The sequence below is a fragment of the Myotis daubentonii genome, chromosome 1, assembly GCF_963259705.1.
Source record: "Myotis daubentonii chromosome 1, mMyoDau2.1, whole genome shotgun sequence".
Classification (NCBI taxonomy): Eukaryota; Metazoa; Chordata; class Mammalia; order Chiroptera; family Vespertilionidae; genus Myotis; species Myotis daubentonii.
The window spans coordinates 206,786,981-206,804,142 of record NC_081840.1 but is presented as its reverse complement, the minus strand read 5'-3'; the positions used below and the strand labels follow the sequence as shown (position 1 = coordinate 206,804,142).

The following is a 17,162-nucleotide window of genomic DNA, read 5'->3' as shown; positions in this document are numbered from 1 at the left end:
CCCTGCCTTGAGTGTGAAAGGGGGCGGTGCCCCAACCCTCCAATTGGCCCTGCTCTGAGCCCGACCAGGGGCTGCACCTAGGGATTAGGCCTGCCCTCTGCCACCCAGGAGCAGGCTTAAGCCAGCAGGTCGTTATCTCCCGAGGGGTCCCAGACTGTGAGAGGGCACAGGCCGGGCTGAGTAACCCCGCCCCCCCCCCCGTGAGTGCACAAATTTTGTGCACCGGGCCTCTAGTATATTATAAAAAGTCTTACAATTCATAGTATAATAAATTATTAGGAAATTGGAATTGAAAATAAAATTGAATAATCAGCTACATTTTTATTTTTTAGGAAAAGGTGCATTTTCCTGAATGTCTCCTCATTATTCACTAGTTTAATATTTTTTAAAAGATTTTTAAAAATTGATGTTAGCATGAGGAATAGAGGGGGGGGGGAGGAGAGAGAGAGACAGACAGAGAGAGAGAGAGAGAGAGAGAGAGAGAGAGAGAGAGAGAAACAGATGCAGAGAAAGAAACATCTATCAGTTAGTTGCCTCCCATTTTGCCATCCCTCTTACCAGGGTCAAACACACAACCTGGGCATGTGCCCTGACCTGAAATCAAACTCGCCATGCGCCAATGCTCTAACCAATTCAGCCAAACCAGCCAGACACTACTAGTTTAATATTTTTGAAATGACCAATTAATTAATGAATGGGAATCTATTATGCACTGTGTCCTTTTGGAGGATTTAACAGCAATATAATCTATGAGGTTTGCATGCCAGGAACTTGCAGTAAGACTGAAAAGACAAGAGTATATATGGAGTCCTGTGTGCCATATAGTTTTTTTCCCAGATTGTTAGTACTATAGAATATCAGCTGAGAAAAAGATCACTGAAAACTGGAGTTATCCTAAAAGACTTCTTGAGCTCATAGAGTTTCATTATTTCATAATCCTTTCCACCACCAGAGAGCTCTCACAATATAACAAAGTATATTAAATAAGAGAAGGGCCACTCATGAGTTCCAGAATATAGTTTCTCACACTGCCTATTGATCCAGACAAGTCAGAAGCCCAGATACAAAGTAAGAGGACAGACCCCACCTCTTGATCAGTGACGTGACATATGTCTACAGGGAGAGGAGGAAGTGATGGTGGCCATCGTTGGAGATCATCTATCAAATGTACATAGAAACTGTGGGAAATGAAACTGGAAAGGTTGCTGGATCCAGTTAATGGGATAACTCATGGGCTGTGCTCTGATATATGGAGCTGATTGGTTTTATCTATGGGCTTCTAGAGCCAGACTAAACTGATTTTAGAGTGTCCATAATGATAAAATTGTTTTTAATGGTTTTATACATTTTTTTTGACAGGTACCACACTTTTTTCCTTCTTTTCCCTACTCTTGACTATTTAGGCCCACTGTTTTAGAAAGTACTGCAATAAGCATCTTTGTGAATGTAATTTTTATATTGTTAGACTATCTTCTTAGAGAAGTTTCCCAATATGAGATAATTGAGGCCAAGGTCACAAACACTTTCACTTTTTTGGAGACATTATTGTCCTTATTGAGAATATGTGCTCGACAGAGGGGTCTTCTGACCACCACTCACCTCTGAATGAGCAAGCGTAGGTCATGTATTTGCAAATATTTTCCCCAGGTAGGCAACTCCCTTGATGGTAGAGTTCATGGAACATTCAGTCCTGTCTGCCCTTCTTTTTGCAACATATCCATTAAGTACCTGACATGTGGACATTATCCTGTTCAAGTTTTTATCATTAAGTCAAATTTTCCTCAACTCTTACATTTCTTTTTCTTTTCAGAGGATATCTAGTTGTGGAGGATAGAAGAGTTAGACTCAAGGGCTTATGTCACCATCATACTCAGAAAGCCATATGGCTATTTCCTAAGAAAATTCTAGTATGTAACCATAGGCATGGCATTAAAACTGAGCAAATGCCATTCTTCAGAGAGCTAAATAATTTAACACAATTGATAATTAATAGTCAGGAAAAAGAGTAGTACTAGACATCAAGCCTGGAGTAATCATTTTATTAGAATGCCAATATCTTTTGCACACCAAAAGTCACTCTTTGAATTACTTAGAACACAGATGACTAACTTATTGTGATTTTGTAGTATATATATTATAATGTAAGATGTATTATGCTGCCTACTATTTTTTTTCTTTGAAGATTGCAAACATTTGAAGGTCACAAACATCTTATTATTCAGATACATAATTTTCATTCTTTTCTGTTGTTATAATTTCCTTACTTATAACCCTAAGTAAGGAAAAAGTTGAAAATCAGATTTGTTCACATTAAATTCCATACATTCACCGTGGATCATGCTATATAGTCTTAGTAATCTCAAAATCCTTGCTTTTGTTTTCATATTGGGATCCAGGAGCCCATAATGTGTAGTAACTTGATCCAGGCTAATAACATGCTGAGAAAATGACTTTGCATTGTTCATGTCAGCACATTCAGAATAGTAAAGTGAGGTGAGTATGGGTGAAGTGAAGTTCACTCATTTTAGTATAATTACTTACATATCCTATATAATAAATATGTAATATGCAAATTAACCCTCACACCCTTACAAGATGGCTTCCTATGACCAGGCGGGCAGAGGGGTTAGTGAGGGATGACCAAATGACTGAATAAGCAGGCTGCGTGGGGTGACCAGGCCAGCAGGGGGTTAATGAGGGACAACCAAACGACTGAACAAGCAGGTTACGTGGGGTGACCAGGCTGGTAGGGGGGGAAGTTAGGGGCAACCAGGCTGGTGGGGAGTGCGCATTTGGGGGTGACCAGCCTGGCAGCGGGGGCAATTGGCGGCAATTAGGCTGGCAGGGGGGGCAGTGAGGAGCTACTAGGCCGGTGGGGGGGGCAGTTGGGGGTGACCAGGCCAGAAGCAGGGGCAGTTAGGGGTGACCAGGCCAGCAAAGGGGGTCAGTTGGGGGAGACCAGGATAGCAGGGGGGCAGTAAGGGGTGGGCAGGCAGGCAGGTGAGCGATTAGGAGCCAGCAGTCCAGGATTGTGAGAGGGATGTCCGACTCTCAGTTTAGACATCCCCCAAGGGTTCCCGGATTGGAGACAGTGCAGGCTGGGCTGAGGGGACCCACCGCCCCTCCCCGTGCACAAATTTTGTACGCCGGGCATCTAGTAAAATATAATCGAAATGGGTTTCTTAAAAAGGATTTTAAAATCTTTTCTTTAATTTCTTTATTATTTCCCAATTTGGGGAGAAAATAGTAAACATGTAGTTTTTTAAAATATATATTTTTATTGTTGATAGTATTACTTATATTTCCCATGTAAAAATTTGTTTTTTTAGAAAGGTCTTTTCCTTCCCCCTCTTTCCTCATCTTAGAGAACATCACACACACTACATTTCAGCATAGAAAATACAAATGTGATTCTAATCAATGGTGGGATTTCCTCCCTTCCTTCCTTCCTCCCTTCCTCCCTCCCTCCCTTCTTCTCTCCTTTCCTCCCTTGTCTTTCCTTTCTTTCTTCCAACTAGAGTATGTTTTATCTTTCACAGGCAAAACATGCGAGAAATTAAAAGAACAGCTGAAAATGTGCTCCAGCCAGATTGGAGCAATTCACTTCAGTGACATCTCAGAAACAGTCCCTTTATCTTCTTTGTTATCTGTCTCCTTCTTGCTTTTCCTGAACTCTGGGTTATTTATTTCTTGGTGCATCTCTGAGCTAAAAAGCCTATTGTATCAACTTCTCAGCAATAAGCTCTGGTTTTCAATTACTTACTTTCAACTGGGAAACATCATTAGGTTCCAAGTAGGTATCAGCAAGTTTGCTGGAGGCTGTGTGTATTTTGAAGAATGGAGCAGACACATTGTCTCTTTGTTTCTTTCATAAATAATCAACTGTGGAAGAAATCAAGTAGAGCTCTGTGAGCATAAGGCTCCATTTGCTAATGCTGACCATGAATGGGCCTGGAAGGAGCTTTCTGATTTGGGAAAGGAGGGTGAAATGCTTTATAGGGCTATCCTATAGCTGCTATAGCAATAGTAGGTCAGCGGAAGTTCACCAGATCCAGGGAATAATTGGCCAAAGATGATTCTTGAAATAGGCAGTATTATTTTTAGAGATTAGCAATAACTGTTGATCAATTTGGATAATGTCAAGAAGGATGAGAGGGCAAGATAAGGGCTGAAGTCATGCACAGGCAACTATGGGGAGAATCAGCTTAGGTCACAACGACAGAGAGCAAAAGTGAAAAATCCCTAGTGCTTCAATGTCTCTTCTGAAGGTAATATGAGTGGTTGAGAAACAGAAATGAAGAGATATATTCCTATTAACACTACCAAGGGAACTAGATAATTTTAGTATCATCAAAGTTCTTATGTGGATTGGTAGAAATGGCCAAAAAGAATGAAGAACCACCCCTACACCTTGCTCTGCTCCAGATCCTATGATAGTGGGGACACGTTGTGCAAGTTAAAATCTCATTGAGTATTCAATTCATTCCACCATTTTTTAGTATTTCCTATGTACACAGTCTTCTCTCATAAACTATTAGAAAAAACAAACTTTAATAATCACCATAATGAGGGTATAATCACGAAGTGAGAGACATTCTGAAGGAACAGAATAAGGTCTTTGAGAACACTTAATAGGGTAGTTTCACTCAAAGGGGTAGGGTTAGAAAAGACTTTCCTGAGGAAGCGAGAGGAGATGAACTATTGAGGTGAATAGAAGTTGAAGAGAAAGCTGATTAAATCTGAGTTTTGACAAGTTTATTATTAGCTTATCCTTACATATTACTCTGAAATAATTTGCAATCTAGATATGTTTTATTCTTTAACTTTTGGGGGAAAGATTAAGGATTTTTAAAATATGAATATACAATACACAGTATCTCTAGGGAAAGTACTTTATATGATAACATAATGATGAATATATGCCATACATTTGTCCAAACTCATAGAATGTGCAAACACCCTCATGTAAACTATGGGCTTTGGGTGATAATGAAGTGTCATGTAGGTTCAAATTGTAACAACATCACTCTGGTGGGGGCTGTTGATAATGGGGGAGGCTATACATTTGTAGGGGTCGAGGTATATTGGACTTCTCTGTGCCTTCCTCAAGTTTGCTGTGAACCTAAAAATGCTCTAGAAAAATAGTACTTGATAAAAACATATATAATACCACTACAATCATGTTAATTTTTCATATGGTCTTCCAGTATGTGAATATATATATTTATGGTGACATTCAAAATAAATAGTGCTCGCTTCGGCAGCACATATACAAAATAAATGGACCATTTTTTTTACTCTATTTGTTAAGCCTAATATATTAGCAAAAACTTTTCTTATTTTTTCCATATATTTAAAATTAAACTTTGAGAATGATTTTATTATACACCATCATGATGACACAGTGGAATTGTTAAAACATTTCCCTCATGTTGGAAGTTAATATTTCTAGTTTTGTAGTTTGTTTTATGATAATGTTGGATAGAGATTTTTGTTCATGTTGAATTATGTTTTAGGACAAAATCCCAGAGATGGGAGTATGGAGCTCTGGTCATATTGTAGCAATATACATCAATCAATTTTAGTTTTCTTGCTGTGGATACTTTACAATATTCTTTTTATTATAAAGACTTTTTAAAAAGTTTATTTATACAGTGTATTTTGTTTTCATATGTAGAAATGATCCATTTAAAAATATTTCTGGTAGCAGTAATTTTTTTTTGGAAGGGATGAAGCAGTATATATTATTTTTCTAATTTGTTTTAACTCTTCTGGAAATAGTTGCACAATTATATAACCACCACCAGGAGTCACTACCTTACCACATCTTGGCTGTAAGGAGCTCATACTTGGCAAGCCTACGCACACAGCTGAATTGGGTTATGTTGAGGAAAGCTACATATGGTGCAAATCTTACTAAAATGCCAATACATTTGCTGCCTTAAAACAACAACAACAAAACATAAAATATATGTGTGCCACACTTTAGGCCAATATAATGAATTGGTAAGTTACAGAATGATATTTTAATTTTTTCATGATTCTTTCCTTCTAAGGTGATGTACAGAGTAAGCAGTTTTATTTTTATAGAATTGGAGGGCCCACTCAGCCAGCTCAGGACAAAGTCTCACAGAGTCTGAAGTCTTAGAAGTTGTTTAAAGCAAAACTATGGTTTATTTACTCAGGAATGATGTCAGGCAAAACCAGGCATTACCTACTACTGTTTAATCTTACTGGGGAACACCTCAAATACAAATAACTGAAGCATTCAGATTTCTTCATTATGCCACTACTATATCATTTTAAGAATGCTGTTGTTTCTCTAGAAACATGGAGAGAAATATACATGTTTTTTCAAGTATGTTTTTAAAGACGAAATTTAGGATCAAACTGTATTCATCAGAGGCAAATTTACTAAGGAAGTGAAGTGGATTTGATCTATAAATCCTGCTTTATATGCAATGTCACAGAAACCGATCTCTAACATAAATAGAGTTACTGTCATCTGTCCTCACGACTTGTGGTTTGCTCTGCTGTGGCTAATACTGTCTGATTAAAAGTACACACGATGGCTGGGTAGAAATAGCTTTGGTTACAAAATGACCGCGAACAAAGAAAAAACATAAATTTCCTATACCCAGTGCTATATTATGATGCTGACAAGTCATCTTTCACTTGGACTTGAAGTGACTTGGAGACTAAATCATTTTAGATTTTATAACTTGCACTTACTGATATGTGGGCCCTTTCGTTCACACAATGAAGACATCTTGATTAATAATCTATGTATTTGGGAGATATGTTTGTAATTCTAGTAAAATAACAGATTTGCCCGTGACTAATTTTATTTTTGCTTTAAAATTGTCAAATATCAATTTTGTTGTGAATTTATACAGCACAAACAGAAGTCCTACAAGTTTGGATTTATTGTGGAGAGCTGTCATCCTCAATTATAGTGTTTTGAAGATAACTCTGTAATTTCCCCCCCAAAATTGCAATTATATATATATATATAAAAGATGGTAAAATAACATACTGACTTATAAAGATATAAATTCTAGTAAGTACTGTACATTTTATAAGTTAATATTTTATATTAATGAAATAGACATAATAAAATATGAATATCTTATCATATGGATGTATGCTCCTCTATTTATCTTTTTTCTCACAGTGATCACCCTTTGTTATAATCCCTTGGCCACCACCAAGTATTCTGAGTTCTACTTTCTGAATATTGTTTACTTCTGTTCTTTTTCCTTAATTTTCATTACATTAGTTCCCTATCTTATCATGTTTAGTCTTTAGCCATTTTGATATTTTGTTGATCAATTGAATGGCACATAAACTCCTTTTTATTTTGTTTGTAGGTGTTTTCATTGATAAATATATAAAATATTCTATATTATTAGGAAATTATTACTCACAGGTGTGGTACATTTGGGTAGATGATGTCTTAAAGCAGACCACTGAAAGTTGCAATTTGGATTGCCTATAGGCTATTTTTTCCTTGCCATCTGTGGAAAAATTCAAATATTTGGTACTCATCACTTTAAAATGGTTTAAAAATTATATTTGACACAGAACATTGTGTAAATTTAAAATATACAACGTGTCGTCATGATATATTTATGGTGAAGGTGATTATTGATCACAGAGTAGTCAGCAAATTGCAATTTTTGTGAGCAGAAACATTGTATGTCGGTTTACATAGGCAGTTTTCTGGCTAATGTGCAAACTCCAGGTAAAATTTATGGCAGAAGAGAACCATAAAATATCTTTTATTGTCCATGTTCTCAGATGCTGTGACATCTGGGACCTTGCTGATATTGGAGGGCCTCCCCTCCCGGAGTCAGCTAATTCCTACAGACAACTGGCTGTGAAGTGTGCCTTTGACACGCAGACTAGCCAACCCAGAGCCCAATCCTCAACCATCCTCTCTACCACTCAGGGCCACCCTGATGCCCCAGGGTCTGGTACTGGGCCACTAGAGATAATCCCTATCCCCTCAGGCCCACTGAAACTACTCAAGCCAGCCAATTATTAGTCTGTTTAGCCTGTCTTTCCTTGTCCTGCCTGTGGAAACCACGATGTGGCTCTTGCCCATATTCCCTCCCTGCCACCCCTGCCTCCTGACCAAAACTGGTACTTCTCTGTGTGGTCCCTCCATGGCCTGGCATCCTCATCTTGGGGATGAACAGCTAAATTTTCAATTGCAATTGTCTTCTGATTTGTTGGCTTCACCATATTTGATCAATAATTAAACCTACAGTTTAAAATAAACAATAATGTAATACCTTTGCAAAAGCTTACATGTATTGAGTAGTCTGTGACCCTCACAATGGTAAATGCTTTACAAGTGGGATCTCACTAAATCCTCTCAGCTTTATGAGGTAGATGCTGTTACCATTTGACAAAAAAAAGGACAGAGGCTGTGAGAGATTAAGAATTTCACCCGGAGAAACCAAGATGGCGGCATAGGTAAGCGCCGGAGTTTGCTGCCTCGAACAACCACTTCAAAAATACAACTAGAAGACGGAACGGACATAATCCAGAACCACAGGAGGGCTGGCTGAGTGGGGGTTCTACAACTAGGAGGAAAGAGTAAAACATGCCGAGACTCGGAGGAGGCGCAGTGCTGAGGTGGAATGCTAAGGTGTGGAGTGCATGCGGATTGGGCTGGCGGCTGAGGGCGTGGTTGTTGTTTTCAATCGGGAGGGAGTCTCAGACTCTGAGCTCCAGCTCTGGGCAAGTCTCTAGGGACCCAGACTCATACGGGAGAAGTGGGACTGTCTGGCATCGCTCGGAACCCTAGGGCAGCTTTCTCTCCCTGGGGCTTGCAGTGGTTGCTGGGACACTGAGAAGCAGAGCCTCTGAGGGCAAGACTGAGAGCAGCCATAATTGCTAACCCCGCCCTGTTGATCCCCTGGGACCCACCCTGCCCCACGCAAGCCCTGCTGGATAGCCTCAGGCAAAGGCTAGATTAGCACCTCCCTAGAGATCCAGGAGCCAGGAAGCCCAGAGGTCAGAGTGGGACCATCCAGTTTGCAGCTCTGTGGAACCGTAAAAGACACACTGAGGGGGAAGACTCAGTGAGCACCAAAGCCCCATTGAAGCAAGTCTAGCCCCAGAGGGGTGTCTCCAGTACAGAAGTTCTCCCACTGCAGACACAGCTGATTCTCACAGCCAATTGGCCTGGAGGTCAATTCCTCACAGTGATAACTATAAAAATCAGGGCTTAATTACAACAAGACTGTGCACAAAGCCCACAAGGGGGTGCACCAAGAGTGCCTACCTCAGGTAATTGGGACACTTAGCACAGAAAGGAACTCTATCGACACAGCGAAGCATAAAAATTGCTGAGACAAAGAAACAGGACACAAACGACAGAATGGGAAGAAAGCAAACTGCTGGATATAGAGTTCAAAAGCACACTTTTAAGGTCTTTAAAGAACTGTCTAGAAGCTGCCGATAAACTTAATAAGGCCCTCGAAAAAACTGGTGAGACCGCCGATAAATGTAGTGAGATCTTCAAGAAGACTGGTGAGACTGCCGATAAATGTAGTGAGATCCTCAAGAAATCTAATGAGACCCTTGATGTTGTGATAAAGGACCAACTAGAAATTAAGCATACAATGACTGAAATAAAGAACATTATACAGACTCCCAACAACAGACCAGAGGATCACAAGAATCAAGTCAAAGATTTGAAATACGAAGAAACAAAAAACACCCAACCGGAAAAGCAAAATGAAAAAAGAATCCAAAAATACGAAGATAGTGTAAGAAGCCTCTGGGACAGCTTCAAGCGTACCAACATCCGAATTATAGGGGTGCCAGAAGAAGAGAGAGAGCAAGATATTGAAAACCTATTTGAAGAAATAATGACAGAAAACTTCCCCTACCTGGTCAAAGAAATAGACTTACAAGTCCAAGAAGCACAGAGAACCCCAAACAAAAGGAATCCAAAGAGGACCACACCAAGACACATCATAATTAAAATGCCAAGAGCAAAAGACAAAGAGAGAATCCTAAAAGCAGCAAGAGAAAGAAAATCAGTTACCTACAAGGGAGTACCCATACGACTGTCAGCTGATTTCTCAACAGAAACTTTGCAGGCCAGAAGGGAGTGGCAAGAAATATTCAAAGTGATGAATACCAAGAACCTACAACCAAGACTACTTTATCCAGCAAAACTATCATTCAGAAGTGAAGGCCAGATAAAGAGCTTCACAGATAAGAAAAAGCTAAAGGAGTTCATCACCACCAAACCAATATTATATGAAATGCTGAAAGGTATCCTTTAAGAAGAGGAAGAAGAAGAAAAAGGTAAAGATACAAATTATGAAGAACAAATACACATCTATTAACAAGTGAATCTAAAAATCAAGGGAATAAATAATCTGATGAACAGTATGAACTGGCGATTGTAATAGAATCAGGGACATAGAAAGGGAATGGACTATTCTTGGGGCGGGGGGAAAGGGGTGTGGGGTGAGGGAAGAGATTGGACAATAATCGTGCACCTATGGATGAGGACAGTGGGTGGGGAGTGAGGGCAGAGGGTGGGGTGGGAACTGGGTGGAGGGGAGTTATGGTGGGAAAAAAGAGTAACTAATGTAATAATCTGAACAATAAAGATTTAATTAAAAAAAAAAAAGAATTTCACCCGAAGTTCCACAGCCAGGAAGTGGTGGAGGAAAGTCTGGAATTGGGCTTTCTGATCTACGCTCTCAGCTCGGATACACTTTCTATCACTTGGTGTACTCTGCTTGGTATCACTTGCTAAAAAATTAGCAAGTTCATTTCCTTCAATTCCATTTCTCCATTTCCTAAATTAGCTGATTCCTTTCTTTTCTTAACATAGATATGACCTTGAAAATACTAAAAATTCTATTTCAGATAGTTCTATATTTTTATGTATATTTCAATATGCCCCATGTGCATGTAATTAAACAGAGCACAGACTACTTCAACATACCTCAAACTATGTAGCACAGGGACATCACAATTTCTGAAGATAATATCACAGAAATACAAGTTATTATTTATGTTTTAAAAATGTAAATAAGTGAATGAAAGGTAACAGAAGTGGTCAGGTTTTATAAGGGAAAAAAAAAGTCTGTTCATGGCCTTTCTAAAGCAACAAACAAAGGGAGGAAAAAAGAGAAAATACAGCAGGCTTCACATTGGGGTAAGCATACTTGAATTTCACATTTTTAGCATGTCCCGACAGAGAATCATCCATTATAAACATTTCATGTGTGTCCTGACTTCATATTTGCCGGAAGTCAGTCCATCCTTGCTGCTTAACACAGTCACTGCAGGGAAGAAACATCTGCACAGCATATGTTTCAAGGGACCTGGTGTATATGGCATACTGTTCTTAATATGTTTGCTCACCTTCTTGGAGCTATGTGTTTTAACCAAGGTCACTCTCCCAGAAAGGTTGTTTCCCCAGGTAGGGATTTTCCCCTGAAGTTAGGGAGGGAATAAAACCCCTTAACTAAATGCCAGGCGGGTAGTTAATCACTTTAATTACGAACAATCACCCTTAAGCTACATAATCTTTACTCCCTGAAATGGAGATAAGAAACGCCCTAACCTTTGGAATAGAGATTGACAGGATTAAAATCAACTGGTATAAATACAGATGTAACAAGAGAATAAAAGACAGAACTTGGCTAGAGATCCTGGCTAGGCTGCTGATCAACTGAATGCTGTCTCCATGTTCTGTACTATCCACTTTCTTTCTCAGAGAGGTGACCTTGGTTAAAACACATAGCACTAAGAAGGTGAGCAAACATATTAAGAACAGTATGCCATATATGCCAGGTCCCTTGAAACATATTCTGTGCAGATGTTTCTTCCCTGCAGCAAGGATAGACCGGCTTCCGGGTCATAAGAAAGAAAGTCTTGTTTCAAGGAATAATCACCTCTGACAAGAAGAATTTAAGCAGAAGAAATGTTTTGCACTTTTTTTTTTCATCATTCTTCTTGCCTACAGTCATTGGTTCAAATTTTTCACAGGTAGATTTTGAGAACTGGCTTAAGGAATGATTTGAAAATTAGTTGATTTGGCTTTCCTGGCATTGAAATACAACTGGTGTTGTTAACTTGATATCTGGTACCTATGTTAGATCCTACTGGGCTATCAAAAAGTATTTTAAAATCAACAGGCAACCTAGGAACAAAACGGCATTTTCGGTGCCGGTCCAAAATCCTCACCAAGATTTTCATGAATTCTTGAGGATGAAGGGGAGAGGAGGGGAAGAAGCTTCAATCTAGGATTGCTTCTGCCTCCGGTTTATTCTTCTTTGTGCAGTTTCTCTTCTGCACCATATTAAGCCTTCGTGTGAGATACAGACCTTTTGTGTGTTTGCCTACAGGATACTTGCTAAGCATGCGGGGCAGAATTTACTCAAGACGCAGAGGGATGAGCGAGGAGAGGTAGCAGAGGGACCTGCAGTGCACTAAACAAACTTGCTTTGCAGAGACAGCTTCTAATGAAGCAGGAGTTTCTTCAGCGTCCTTAGGCTGCACGCTCCCGCAGGCATCTTCACCACAGCCTTAGGTTGCCCAGTTTATCACCTCACAGCCTCTCCCCTTGCCCCTCCACCACCTCCAATCTTCCCTCTCCCCTTCCTTTGAAAGTGAAAACCAAGAATCCTTGTCTCCTACAGAGCAGCCAGGCCATTCTCCTTTGCTGCCTCTGGGCTCCTATTCCTCTCATCCTCAGGCCTACTTTTTCTCCCTCCAGATACCCTCAAATTAGGGCATTTGCCCCAAACAGCCTTTTCCCTGAAAGGTATCTGGCCTGGGCAATTATTAGGGCTTTCTAAAAACTCACATAAAGTTCATCATATACTGCATTAAGAAAATAGCTTTAGTTCACTAACAGCTCCCTAAAAGTATACAAACCATTCGACCAACCCAAAGCATACAGTTGGCTCAAAAGTTTGTAAGCTCCAGTAAGTGAACTCCAAGCCCACTAAAGTCCTAAGATGGTTTGATATTAGATGGTTGTCAGAGTTTAATTTCTGCTTAATGTACCATTTGTTACCTGCTGTGGTATCTGAGCCTACGGTGATCGGGTGTAGGTGGTGAGGACTATGTTACCAATTCATGTATAGCTCTAAGTATTTCCCTCCTTCTTTAATTCCCTCTTCCTCAGAGATTATTGGATGCCATTGTACTACAAACTTTTCTTCCTTAGTCACAATGTACCATTTGCAGAGAGTCTCTGCTTTGTTTCTTTTGCTTGTCCTAAATATAGTTGTCTTAGTTCAGTGGTTCTCAACCTTCTGGCCCTTTAAATACAGTTCCTCACGTTGTGACCCAACCATAAAATTATTTTCGTTGCTACTTCATAACTGTAATGTTGCTACTGTTATGAATCGTCATGTAAATATCTGATATGCAGGATGGTCTTAGGCGACCCCTGTGAAAGGGTCATTCGACCGCCAAAGGGGTTGCGACCCACAGGTTGAGAACCGCTGCCTTAGTTAGTTAGTTAGTTGGTTTGGGATTCACCTTGAGCTGGGGAGGAGGTTCAATGGACGATGGCTTGGCATGGGGCTTAATGCTGCTAGACTTTGCAAAGGGTCAAGCTCACTCTCTTAATTGAGGTTTTGACTCTTGGAAAGTATCCATTTTTAAACACTGAATTCAGGAATCAGTGGCAGGTATTTGTTCTGCACTGTGAGGTAAAGCACCTGGATTTACGTGGAGTTTCCTGGAGGAAAATCTGTGTAAGTCTTCTTCAAAATTTAAGTCCTCCGCAGGGTATACACATCACTGAAAGCTTCCGAATGGCTTGCTAGTGATTGTTCGGACATTGTATGGCAGCCTTCTTCTATTTCCGTTTATTTGTTCCCTAATGCCAGCTTAAATCATCCATTGCTGTATTTCTCCTGCTTCTTGTCCTCTTTTGCTCTGCTTGAAAATCCCAGAAGAAAGAGATGATGGTTTATTTTGGTCTAGAAAAATGAGGTGCTGATACTTAAGGGCTGATGTAGACAAGACCTGTGTGAACGAGGGTTTAGTTTCTGAGGTGTTTTCTCACATCTTTCATTTAAGAATATACCTGTAAGCTGCAGTTGTCTTTGAGAGACTGGTCGAATGCATTTTATTATCTGTAGCGCACCCTTTAGTTAATTATTTTTTTTTTGTATAATGATGTGTATTTATTAAGTTGAACTATAACAAATTTCCAATATTGCATCATTTTTGACAATGATGGTAATGTCACATTGTTCAACCTTATATTATTCAAGAACAAAGAGCCACCACAGGAAGGGAGACTGTGACCAGGTTGCAAACTATCGGCATTAAGGAGCCAAGCCACAGAACTCCATCTTACTGTACTGAGTTATCCTAACACTAATATCTAAGGTAGACAGTACACCTGGCGGAGTGAGATGCCAGACGTGGGGATGGGCTTGGAAACCAAGCATCCTGCTTCCTGTTCCTTGGTTTTGAGACTTGAGGATTCATGTCCATTAGGAAAGCCAAGGCTTTGGAAAGATGCCATTAGTGTGGTTTTTCATTCAGCAAGTATTTATTGGAATTATGAGTCTGGTTCCATGCTAGGTGACAGTTTTGAATTAAATGATGTTGAATTAAATAGCTGTTGTCTCTGCTCTCATGGAGCCTACACTCTATGAGCATGTGGGAGGTGAGCAGGTAAGTAAATATGCACTAAAGTACAGATTGAAACTGTTATGAAGTGAACAGGATCTAGGATTGAGAGGTTAATTAACTGGGGTGATGGGAGAAAGCCTGGATACGAATCTCAGACTTGCCCTAACCGGTTTGGCTCAGTGGATAGAGTGTCGGCCTGCAGACTGAAAGGTCCCAGGTTCGATTCTGGTCAAGGGCATGTACCTTGGTTGCGGGCACATCCCCAGTTGGGGTGTGCAGGAGGCAGCTGATCGATGTTTCTAACACTCTATCCCTCTCCCTTCCTCTCTGCAAAAAATCAATAAAATATATATTAAAAATAAAAGAATCTCAGACTTGAGCTAAGACATGGAACATTGCAATGAGGCCACCAGAAAGACATCCTCGAGGTTGGGGATTCTGAATGGAGAGATTTTGTATGTTAAAACATGAGCTGATGCTCTAAGGCAGGAGGAACTGGAATGTTCTAGGAGCTGAAGGAAAATGGAGAAAAAGCTCCAGAAGTCCATGAGCTCAGACAGAGGTGAGGCTGTGAGGTAGGTTAGAGTGTTAGGCAGGGCCATGCTTCACAGAATCCTATAAATCATGGGAAGAGGTCTGGCTCTTGTTATAAATGGAAGGAAAAGGTGTTCAGTGTTTTCCGAAGGGGAATGGCAAGTGACGTCACCATTTTGACTACGTAAAATATATAGTATCACTGGTATTTTTTTTCCTGGTTTTTATTTGCTTAATCTGGTTTTCATTAATTATAATAAACTTCTTTTTATTCTCGGGATCTACTGTTTTAGTTTACTTTTTGCTGCTTCTAGCATGTTTTCCTTTCTCATAGTTTATTTCATCTTTTAAAATGTTTAGTATGTTATCTTTTATCTATGACCATGCTTTGCCTTATTAAATGGTTGGTAAGATAAATGGTCATTTCATGGATAACTGTTGTATTAGCCCATCCTCTGAACAAAAAGACTATGTATTACTCTTTGGTTGCCCTGAAACAGATGAGCCTCTGTCCTTTAACCAATGACCTATATTTCTATCCATTTGTTTCTGTGCTTCACAGGTAGGAACATAGGAGACACACAGATCATAAGCTTGCCTATATCGATGGCATAAATGAAATGTTGAAATGGTCTATGAGTGATAAGAAATGACAAGATCTAAAATCTATGTTTTGTCATCTACCATCACTGAATATTAAACGAAAAAAGTTTGCCTATACTGATGGTATAAATGAAATGTTGAAATAGTATATAAGTGATAATAAATGCAAAAATCTAAAATCTATCTTCTTTGTCATCTACCATCACTGAACATTAGACAGAATCCTATATAATAAAAGCCCAGTGACTGAATGGCGGAACAAGAACAACTGGTCGACCAGTCGCTATGACACACACTGACCACCAGGGGACAGATGCTCAATGCAGGACCTGCCCCCTGGAGGTCAGTGCGCTATCATAGTGGAAGTGCCACTAGGCTGACTGGGATGAGTGTCTGCTCCCACTGCAAACCCCAGGTTGACATGTAGGAACTAGGCTGCAATCATCGCCTCCTCATTCAAGGCTCCTCCTCCTTGCTCCCTGCCACCTCCTCCAGATGCCCACAGGCCACACAGCACTGCTGGGCTCACAGAGCTGACCCCAGAGGCTGGGAGGCGGGTTCGTGGCCATTGAAGGACTGAGGCCTATTCCGCTGCCTCTCAGTGCTATTGTCCCTGGGCCCGGCCCCGACTGAGTCCCCTGGAGAGGTGAGTGCTCTGGCTCGACCGAAGATGCCGGACCAGGGAGCAGCTGCTCAGAGGGCAGGTCCTCAGCTGCTTGGCTGACCCAGATGAGCAGCGCTCCCACAGTAGGCTGATCCCCACAGGTCATGCCCCCCACCAGTGCACGAATCCTGTGCACCAGGTCTCTAGTTTATAATATATTACTATCATGGTGTTTGAGTATAATAATAAAAGTAATTTTAATAGTAGTAACAGATATCATTTATTACTATGTTCTATACTGAACCATATCTTAACATGCTTCATTCTCCTAATATCTCTTAGAGGTAAATGCTGTTTCAAATTATGTATTTATTTATTTATAAATGGGAAAAGTGAAGTTCGGTGAAGAAAAGCATAGACTTTGGAGATAGGTAGATTTCAATTTGGACCTTGACCCTGCCAAATGTTAGCTGTGTGAGATGATCTTGAACAAGCACTCTTATAACACCTGTGCTTTTATAATCTCTTTGAGTCTCAGTTTCCATATTTTAAAACTGATGGTTTTAAAAGATAGGTTTCAGGGATGCCATGAAGGTTAGTTAAATGAGTGATACTTATAGAGTACATGGTTAATGGTAGCTGCTCATTAAACTTCTTACAGTTTACTACTTTCTCATTGCACAAACTCTGTCCTCTTTACATCAGAAATTGTACAGCATTCCATTTTCAACTTGAACTTTATATTATCCCTTCCCCTCTCCAAGAATTATCTTCTGTT

The 17,162-nt window shown here is 40.0% G+C and overlaps 1 protein-coding gene across 1 annotated transcript in view; it reads left to right on the top strand.

The window, feature by feature from the left end:
- GRXCR1 (glutaredoxin and cysteine rich domain containing 1) overlaps positions 1-17,162 on the top strand; it is a 94,239-nt gene that overhangs the window by 52,730 nt on the left and 24,347 nt on the right. The window lies entirely within an intron of this gene.